This window comes from Sinocyclocheilus anshuiensis, unplaced genomic scaffold (genome assembly GCF_001515605.1).
Source record: "Sinocyclocheilus anshuiensis isolate Anshui unplaced genomic scaffold, SAMN03320099.WGS_v1.1 scaffold333, whole genome shotgun sequence".
Classification (NCBI taxonomy): Eukaryota; Metazoa; Chordata; class Actinopteri; order Cypriniformes; family Cyprinidae; genus Sinocyclocheilus; species Sinocyclocheilus anshuiensis.
In genome coordinates, this window is record NW_015539871.1 from 932,777 (window position 1) to 943,923 (window position 11,147).

The 11,147-nt window shown below is 36.5% G+C and overlaps 1 protein-coding gene and 1 long non-coding RNA gene across 2 annotated transcripts in view; one reads left to right on the plus strand and one right to left on the minus strand.

The window, feature by feature from the left end:
* Positions 1-1,414: 1,414 nt before the first annotated feature.
* LOC107685202 (uncharacterized) lies at positions 1,415-4,960 on the minus strand. Its single transcript, XR_001633929.1, has 2 exons — positions 4,785-4,960; positions 1,415-3,343 (listed from the first exon to the last, which is right to left on the minus strand). It is a non-coding gene; the product is annotated as an uncharacterized LOC107685202 (long non-coding RNA).
* A 727-nt stretch (positions 4,961-5,687) lies between these two features.
* LOC107685204 (sn1-specific diacylglycerol lipase alpha-like) overlaps positions 5,688-11,147 on the plus strand; it is a 54,271-nt gene continuing 48,811 nt past the window's right edge. Inside the window, exon 1 of the mRNA XM_016481716.1 lies at positions 5,688-6,383. The gene's annotated coding sequence lies outside the window, so the exon portion shown is untranslated. The remainder of the gene's footprint in view (positions 6,384-11,147) is intronic.

The following is an 11,147-nucleotide window of genomic DNA, read 5'->3' on the forward strand; positions in this document are numbered from 1 at the left end:
CACATCCGGGAGCTGCAGGAATAGCAGTAGAGCACCGATGCATGATCTCCAGCTGCTGTCAGTTGCTCACCAGCAGGTGGCGCAAGCGGCTGTTGATGAAGACCAAAGCAACAGGTAGATCAAGTCATTCATTCACAAAAACAGATTTGCAGAAATGGAGCAAGCGCTAAGTAGAAGTTTTGATTATCGGGGCCAGTATAAACATGTGGAAAAGCTGATTGTGTGTATGTTTAATTCAACATCTTCGCTGTTTCCCTATTATACTTTATGTATTTATTGTTTTGTATTCTGGTTGTGTATGTATTTTATTGCTATGACTGTATCCCCTATGAATGTTATATTTAAAATAAAAAAAATTAAAATCTTAGCTGTTTCCCATAGCCTACATGTAAGCAGCTTTCTCTACCACAAAGGAGATTATAATGCTATTTTACCCAACGCTGATGTACAGAACTAACATTACATCTGAGGAAGACATATATTGCTTTCGTTTGCTTAGTTTCCTTAACTTGTATCATGGCTTGTGTGACCTGTGCTGTAATACTGGGGTTCCCCTCATACATCACACTCCAGGATTCCCCAAGGACACTTAACATGCATTATGCAATGCATTATTTGCATTATTTTTTTTCAGTTAGTGCTATTCAACGTGCTTTTTTGTTTCAAAGACATATGGCATTATTTTTCTTCCATAACATTCTGTCAAACTCCAGTAATTTGTGTAAATTAAAGTCACCATATCTCTGTAACAACTCTGTAAAGTCTTATATTTAAGTTTTTTTTTTTTTTGTAGCTTCTTTTAGCCAGACACTTTCTCCACATCAGCGGTTTTTAAACGATCTGATGAACAATATGTTAAAACCTTTGATGGAAAATTAAAAATAAATAAGCTGCTCAGTGAGAGATATGGGGAGAGATTTATTCTTACATTGTTTTATTGATGCGTGCTGTTAAAAACTAGCGCTGTTGATGGAATATAATAATTTTTAAAAACTAGGGCTAGAATAAAATAATCACAATTTATTTCATGACTCTAAAAAGCAGATCAGGTAATAATGTAAAATTCAGTAAATGCATTTTTTGTAGGATTGCAGCAAGACTATCAAACACAGCTATAGAAGTCATTTATGTAGGTATGTCCTTTGATGATTGATTTAACCCATTGATGAAGTATTACGCATAACCCCTGACCTTTGTATGTTTTTATTGTTGTCCTTTTTTCCAGTGATAGATGCAGGTCTATATTACCCGATTTACTAATTCCTTGTTAATAGCGACTGTGCTTCATTTAGTAAATAGTTGAAATGAAAAATAGCAAAGACATCTGTCACAAGTATGAAAAAAAACTGGCTTCAGGTATTGAATTCTGTCCAAAAATAACTAGAGAAACAAAAACACACTGAGTCTGGGAAAATATGGTTCATTGTCCTTTAATAAGGTCATCAAGTCACAAGGGAGCCATCTTGTATTAATTCACACAGGAACAGCAGAAAGACAGCAGGCGAGGTTGTGTGCAAAATAAATACATATGGCAGGAGGAAAGGGGCCACATTAGAGGAACAGGTAAACTTCATTAGAACAAACAAATAAAATCATAATCATCATCATCATCATCACCATCATCACCAAGACAACCACCATGTTGCCGCATCATCATCCACATCGTTACCCTCAGTATCACAACCAATACACAGTCTTCTTTCTTTTAAATACAGAGTTCTATTTGAATTATTGCATTATATACGCACTTTAAAGAAAATGTCATTTTCTGTAACAGTATGTCATGTGACGTGTGAGTCTATATTGTTCGTGTCTGCATGCATTTAGGGATTGTTTCTGTTGTGTGTAGCGCTCATCATAGTGTAACTGCGAAATTGAAGCTGTTGGCCGAGAGCCGTCATAATCTACGTTGCATCTATTTCCATTGGCCCACTTCAGAAAATCGTCAACATCGTTCAATCAAGAAACTAAGATTTTGAAATGGCACAGATGGTCTACAGTATGCAATTCACAGGCAAGATTATTGAATTATTGAATGACTTGTGTTTGTTCGATGGCTGATGTCAAATACAAAATGAACCCATATAATATTTGAAATAGCTGAGATTCTTTCTTTACCTTTCTACACCTTCTCTCAACAATACAGGCCTAATTGTAATAGATATCAGTGGCTTGATATGTACATATGGATTTGCACAAGCATTTAAGTATGAAACCAATTGCTTTTATTGGTATCAAGATATAAATGGCATTTAATTTCTATAAATGACAGAAAAATTCTGTATTTTTAACCTTGAATCATGTATCTTAACGTTATTGTAGCTGGCAGTTATGGATTTAAGTCCAGCTTGAAAAACGGAAATATTTTTGGATAATTGGTTTAATCTCAACATTGTGGCGTGAATGAGGGTGTTTTTGAGCGTCAACCAGCAGGCAGAGTGACTAGGATGAAAGTTTTGGTGGAAATGTGCATTGGCTACAACTAAGTTGAATGTTATATGAAAAGTGTTTGGCCTAAATGCATCTCTAGCTTGCTTTAGTAGCTGGCAGGAACGTCACCACAAGCACTGAAATTAAAGTACAGCATAAAATTAAGACGCCTAGTGTGTAGAGTGACCATACGTACTCATTTTCCCGGACATGTCCTGGTCAGGATTTCTACATTACTTAAAATGCCCGGGTTTTGACTTTGTTTTCCTGTTGAAGCAGTCTCTATAGTCTTCATACATTGTATCTATGTGAATTTGCATTGCTTTGGCCGTTCTCTGTAGATCCCACCTTCGCATGTGCCACGATTGGTCGATTATATACAATGCCTGCATGCTACTTTTCAGTCATTATGAAAATCAAAGCCAAAACCCGGACATTTTTGGCAATTTGGAAATCCTGGCCAGCACATGCTCAGGACAAATAGGACATATGTTCACCCCACTAGTGACTCCCCACCCCTTTATATAAACTTTAATAGTCTGTGAAGTAATCAACCCCACTGTTTAACAATTAATCTTAGGCCTCGGGTCAGTTTTTCTTGGCTAATAAGATTACGCCCACCAATACAGCTCCAAGGGCGATGACAGCTCCTCCAATCAGGAAAGGCTTCAAATTTTCTAAGGTTTCACAGCTACTTCCTGCGGACTCCGCTGCCCCCTGTTGGTTGGTCGCTCCATCTTCCGCCGGCTTCTCGGGTTCTGTGGGTTCAGCAGAGACGGGGTCTGGTTTTGGCGGTGGGGCTGCCTCCTTCTTCTCTGCTTTGGAGGCAGACTTCGACGCTCCTTTGGCTTTTGCTTCCATGTGGGAATGGGATCAAGGAGTCAAAGAATCCGGCAGGTTTTCCTGGGCTTTTCTTTAGGAATACAAATATAAAGAAAATGGAGAGATTGAGGTTTTCAATTTCTCAATGTGCACTGTTCAAAAGTTTGGGTCAGTTTTTTTTTTTTTTTTGAAGGAAGTCTCTTTTGCCCAGCAAGGTTGCATTTATTTGATTAAAAATACAGTAAAAACAGTAAAATTGTGAAATATTATTACAGTTTAAAATAACTGTTTTCTGTTTTAATATATTTTAAAATAGAATTTAATCCTGTGATGCAAAGCTGAATTTTTAGCATCATCACTCCAGTCTTTAGTGTCACATGATCCTTCAGAAATCATTCTGATATACTGATTTGCTGCTCAAGAAACATTTATTATTATCAATGTTGAAAACAGTTGTTCTGTTTAATATTTTGTGCACCGTGATGTATTTTATTTCCAGGATTTTTTATATTAATAAAAAGATCAAAAGAACAGCAGTTATTTGTAACATTATAAAGGTCTGTACTGTCATTTTTGGTCAATTATAACAAAAAAAAAAAAAACACTTACTGACCCCATATGTAAAAATATTAAAAGAATGTTAAAAGAATTAACAAAAATGTAAAAAATAAATAAATAAATAGATAAAATAAAATAAATACATTAAAAATTACAAAACCTACCATTATAATACTTTCGCATTTTCTAATATTTATTTATTTATTTATTTAATTATAGTTTTTGCTTGACAGCAGTGGACCGAACTAGCATTATATGAAAAAGAGCTGCTGAAGCAAATTCTCCTTTTGCATTCCACAGAAAAATGCATATGGGTATGGAATGAAAAAAATATGTGAATATGTCACAAAAACAGAATTGTATCACGTGAAACATTTGAGTCTTTGACCTTGATGTAGCAATGACATTACTGTATATGCAGTGGCCTACTGACTGCTATATGCTACACGCTCACATGCTATATTTGCTTGTATTAGACAGCCAAAGGGCAGCATCCATTAGTCGTTGCTTCCTTAAAAAGCATGTGCATCTTTTATGTGTAGAAGCTCTTTTTTTAGGGTATGTGGGACAAAAGTGACAAGTAACTCTTAACATCAGTCATGTTCCTTACAGACCTTTTGCACCCACAAAACACAATGAATGATGTTTCTTAAGCATTAAACATGAGCTAGTTCATCTGCAGCATGCAGAAATATCGCTGTGAATCTGCATGAGTCATACAGGACCGGTGGAGGGGAGCACTGTACATTAAAAATAAATAAAATCACACAAAAAAAAAAAGGACTGAAGCCACGCAGAACCATGCAGAGAAAGCGTAACCTGGAAAGACGGACTGAAAATGGGTTAATTGAGCATCTGATGGATGTGATTAATGTAGTGATGCAGTTATGATGGCTGCACAGGCCACAGCAGCGCATCACATTCTCTTCCAGTTCTGATGGATGGATGGAAAGATGATGATGGCTGGAACGTACCTTCTTTATGTTGCCTTGTAATCCTTGCTCACCTTGTCCTCTTTTCAAAGAAGGATGAAGAGACAGAGGATGAGAAACCAAGAGATCTGCTCTGCAGGAAGGCCTGAATCCGTCCTCAAGGAGAAACAGAATCAAAGGAAATGGAGTGATGGAGGGCACAGCAGCAAGAGGAGGGGGAGGGGGAGGAAGAGGAACTGGGCTGTACCACTCAATCAGTGAGAACAGGGGGGCGCAGTGCAGCTGGGGTGCGTGTGCTTTCGTTCAGCTCGAACTGGTGTAATGGTTGTTGCATTGACGTTTTATGTAATTTTACCTTATTGACGTCATTTAGGTGCTACAATCCACAGCAAACACAGACAGTTACTATCCTGGGGCTATCTCTCTCTCGATCTGTCTGTCTCTCTATCTATGATGAAATACTGAGTATATAAATTATCTAACAGTATATGTCGTGTTTATCTATCTATCTATCTATCTGTCTACTATGCATATAAATTATCTATCGAACAGTAAATATTGTGTATATAAATTATCTATCTATCGAGTAAATACTGTGCATATAAATTATTTATCTAATATATTATGCATATAAATTATCTATCTATCTATCTATCTAGAGTAAATACTGTATATCAATTATGTATCTAACCATATATATATATATATATATATATGGTTAGATACATATATATACATAGGCCTATATATTGCCTATTGTCTATCTATCTATACTATGCAATGAAGTACTTTATAAATGTATGTATTGATTAATTGATTTGTTTCTCATCCATTGGCACTCCCTGCTGCTTACAACGGCTTAAGAAATTCAGGAAATGACGTCGTTCCACGCCCAGCATACTAATTCGGAGGAGTCTCCTCTGTATTCACTAAACCCGTCCCAGCAGTGTGCCAGTGGTTCCTAAGCAGCGGAAAAGCGCAGCGCCTCTTACGGCAGCCAACGGATGACGTGAGCTACGCCAGGAGCGCACGCGGGAAACGGGACGCGGGTCCAGTATGCGCAACTGGAATGGAGAATCGCAACGACGTTGCTTCAATGGAAAAAAGATCGTAGCGAAGATATACAGCAATCAATCTGACTGGGACCTGCTGCTGCTGCTGCGGAGGACAGTGCGGGACCTGGACTTACCGCACGATTTTACTATGCGGAGAGGGACTGTCACGGAATAAATGTTTGATCCGTGCGTGCGTGAATATTTCTGCGGTTTGAGGGGAATATGGAGCGGCTTCTGACGCGACGCGCGCTTGGAAAGGCGTGAAAATATCGGTGACGTTACGGAGGAATGTCACTGAAACTGAGGCGATCGGTATGAAATAAAAAAAAAGCCGTTTCTGGACAGCCGCAATTAAACACATCCTCACTCCTTCATGTGTCTGTGTGAGTGCAAACGGGACGCCGCATTAACGGGACTGTTGCTGTTCTGAGACCTGTGGCTGGTTCGGAACCGTGATCTGGGTCGGTTGTGCGGTTCGGTGTGTGTGTGTGTGTGTGTGTGTGTGTGTGTGTGTGTTTGCGGAGGATGGGAGATTTAACGGAGTCCATGCAGAAGAAGGTGTCGGGAAGAAGCGCTCATACTACAGGTGAGTCTCTGTACTGGCGACCCATATGAAAATTTACCACGATAACCGCAGTTTCCGCCAGAAAAGCGTAACGTTAGTTACTACAGTTATTACGCTAACGAAAAAACACAAATGTTTTTGTTTGGATATGGTACATTTATTGCGATTCTTTGAAGCACCTCTGAGTACTTTCAGTACTATGGTATTGTCATCTGTCTGTGATTGTGTACAACAATAACTATAGCCTAACGTTAGTTATCACAGAATACCTTTAATATTGTTATCGCACTAACGAAAATTACCATGGTTTTTTGGGCAAATACCTTGGTAGTACTGTGGTATTCTTTGAAGTACTTTGATTATCTAATAGCATGGTATGCGAATATGGTGATCATTCTGTGCAATGTTATATTACTCAAAAAAGTACTATGCTTTACCATTTTATGCCAAAGTCACAGTCCTTTTAGGCATATCAGATTATCGTGGTATTACCATGTTTATATATATATATATATATATATATATATACACACACACGTGTACAGTGGTACTAACATGGTGTTCTTGGAAGTACATTAGATTCTTGCATTATTATGGTGATCTTTAATAAAACGTTAACCATAGTTTAATATGATATTCATAATTCATAAATTCACAAAAGAATATATTACTCATTGCGGTTATTGCACAGAAAGTACCATAGTATTTCCAAGGTTATTTAAACTTGGTACCATATTGTTTTGTTGAATGTATTAATGTTTGTATTTTGCCAGGATCTATTGGTGAGCATTCAACAATTTAGTCATTTTTAAGGTCATGCCTTTATAAACCTGCATGAATAACAGTGCATTTATGAAGGAATAGTTTTGCATTGCTGCAGGCATGCGAGCACACCCGGCATTTCTGGTACATGCCCAGCTAATTACATTATATTGTGGTGAGTTAGAGTATGTTACTTCTTTTCATTGCCGGTGAGGATTACCTGAGCTTTTTGACAGCGGTATTGCAGATCTTCATGTCTACTGCACACACATAGTGTGAAAAGGAGAGTGAAGTTCTGAACCAGAGGCTTTTAATTCTTAATGGAGAGGTTGTGGTTGTATCTTCAAGGCTGGATGAAGCCCATCAGTGGTTTGAAGGGGCCAGCAAATGCATGCTCACTTTGAGAGGAAATTGCTGTTAATTACTGAGTGCAGCTTTTTGCATATGGACAAAGAGCATGTTTTAGGATCATTTTGTTGGTGTGTTGTTTAGCTGATTTAACCCTTGAGCCGTATTTGAACAGATTATCAGCTGATTGTGGGATCTTCAGTGGTTGATGTCCATCTAGTGAGCAAGGTGGCTGATGACTGATAATATGGGGAAATAAGTTGCACAGAAAACTGCTGCTAAAATGAAAGCAGACAGTGAGCGCTGTCTATTGATGACAACTGTTGAATCTAGGCATAATGATTACTTGCATTAATCGAAACTGCTGCGACTGATGCAGATATGGCCAAATATCAGATGATTAATTTGTCGGGGCGAAATATTGTTTTTTATCACTAATGTATGCAAATGTGCCTTTAAAGTCAACAGGTAATTAAATTTGACCTTTCATTTTTAATACATATATTATTTTCAGAAACTTCATGCATGGCTAAATTCTTGTATGAAATGCCCACTTTTTACAATCCAATTAATTTCAGATGGATAAAATCATATCGCACCATACTGTTTTTTTACGGGTTCGTTTGGAAATATAAAGCATATCTTATTGGACTGCTATGCTTTTAATGCAAGTAAACAACAATTTTATTTAGTAAGATCTCATAAGGACTTGTTGAATTAAATCCTTCCAGAATTATATTTTTTTTAAATATCATTTAAAAATTTCAAAACACCTTGTGTATTTTTAAAATATATTGTATTTTTCTATTTTATTTTGTTCTGATTTATTTTATGTTTTACAACTCAGCTGGAAGAAAATGGACAACACAGCTTTTGCTATGAAAATAGCCTCAGCTGCTGACATGGCTTTAACATTTATACTATTTCTACTTTGGAAATTCGTTACATTGTGGAAGAAAATTGTATGTGAACTAGGGCTGGGCGATATGTCAAAATTATCTTATCGATAATCGCCTTTAAAAATATCGCGATATCCGATAATATCGTCTACCTAAACCACCTCCACCACGCCCCGCCTCCGCCGAGACAACATTGCCGACATGCACCATAAGCACACACCATGTTCAGTTTGGTCTTAATTATTGCCACAACGTTTGGTTTTACTTTTCTTAGTTTGTGCTTAAACTAACAGAAAACATTAGCTTTGCTGTTATGTTGGTGTTGCTAATAATTTCCACTCTCTTCTTATCAAATTTGTGTTTGAAATGAATTTCGTTTTGTGAGGAGAACTGTTGAGGAAAAATAATAGAACCCAATTTTAAGTTCATCATGGTGAAGTTGGACATTTTGGCGGTAATTGTAATAATAATAAATACATGTTGATGTCATATAATAATGTCTTGAATAAAACATGCCTATTTTCCGATGTTTCTCTTTCTTTTTGGCATTATCGCCTGTGTAGACATTTCATGATGATAACTGCTTTATTTATTTAGAAGCAGGGTTATTTAAATTTAATTTTTGTATTGTCATTTTTATAATTTTTATTTTATTAATCAAAATGCAATGCCCACAATATAATATTCAGTGTTGGGCTGCCGAAACTCCGAACGCGTGCGAGGGCGAGCTTCGAAGCCTAAAAAAGTCTTCATCCGTTATATGACTTCATCCACTATAAAGTTTTGTTGCAAATGAATTAAGAATGCATAGTGCTATATCTCAGCTTAATTAAACATAATTATATTATATACACGGTTTAAAAAATCTGTAAAAATATTACACGGAAATGTGCGCTGAAGGAATTTGTCTTTTAATTATACCTGTCATGCTTGTGGTTTTTCATCATTATACAGTCTGTTTAAATAACTATTCAGAAACGCATCCAGTGCTACTCCCAACCCCCCTACTAAATTATTTCATTCTTGCATGCAAAAAGACCTGTATGGTGACTATGGTGCTATGTAAAATATTTTTTGCATGGTTTATCATTTGTCTTTTTTTTGCCCCGATAATGTCGATAATCGTCTGTTACCTAACTGCTGACATCGACATCGCGATACTTATGAGACATCGTCGATATACGATAATATCGTCATATCGCCCAGCCCTAATGTGAACATTGTTTCATGTACCAAATCCCAAGGCTGCCTGATTCATATTTTAGTTGTGATCATTTATACTGAAAATGTCAAGAGTTAAAATCCCACAATCAGAGCTTTTATCTTAAATGTATTTTTCGCCCCACCATGTTTTACTTGATTTTTCCAACCTGGCAACTGCATTGCAAAAATGTGCTAATGAGCTGAAAACACTGACAAGCATATTACATGGAGTTTAGCGATCTCCATTGCGATTTTCTAATCAAATGTATTAAAATGTATTAAATTACGAAATAATTTAACCATCGTGCAGCCGTACTTCTCCACCATCCCCCATGAAGAACAAGCAAAACAACTCTATTATTATTCAATCAAAGGCTGAGTGTCTTGTGTGGTACTGAGGTGTAGATGGGGTCTTGAAATCGCCTGGAGGCTCCATTTGGTCTTCTGAAGCAGGCTTACTTCCCATGTAGTCTCCAGTATTGGACTGAATTGAACACACTTGCGATTAGCCAGTCAAGCCTCTCACAGCATAAACAATCTTCCAATCAAAGGATGTCCTTTGTAGATAATACAGTTTATAAAGAGTAACCGTTATTTTGCCCTCAGTCTTTCCAGTCTTTGCTCACAGTGATGCAATAGACAGACTTGAGAAATGATTGCAAGATTGCAGTGCACTTCCTCTGGTGCGTCCTGTACAGTGATTGCAGAAATATTGATTATAGCAGTACTAACTATAAATAAAATGTTTATTAAATATTATATATCTTTATACAGTAATTATAAATTATACAGTTATTATACCTAAAACTTAATTTTAAATTTACTAAAAATAAAATAAAAATAATTTCCAATTATTTAATCAAACTCTCTCTTTTTTTTTTTTTTTTTTTTTTTTTACAGCGGATGGAATTAAAGAAAGAATTTCTGGTTTTGTAATTACTGCCATTGGGCCTCATTAATAAAACACAAGCGGAATGACATTTTTTGTAAATAATTTGTAGAACAATAGATTGAGTGCAACAATTTACATGAGAATGGTTTATGAACCATTCAGTTGGCTCATGATTCTTGAATGAGATCCAATGTCAGTGTTTGATCTTTAGTTTAGCAGTTCACCACCTTTTCACGTTTGCAGATCTGTGTTCTGATAAAACATTGATGGTGTGTAATATGTCGTGTGTGTATATGATATCCAGTCTCTGCTAGTGTTGTCACGGTACCAAAATTTCAGTATTCGGTACCAATACCAGTGAAAATCCACGGTTCTTGGTACCAATTTCGGTACCAAAGCAAAACACAAAAACATGCTAATTGAACAACATTTTTATTAATAACGTTAAACAAAAATTAAATGTACAAAACCAATGCCATTCTTTATACTTATTTAAAATTGTTACAAGTTTTTCCACAAGTAATAAAAGTATGAAAAAAGTAAACAAGTTTCACCCAAAAGTTTAGTCATAGTTCTGCTGCCGCTGAAAAACATCTGTAAACTGTTGTCTGTTTTAGGGTTTGCTGGTGTGTTTCAGGATCTTCCTCAGTCTGCAGCTGTAAAAGGAAAATATAATATACT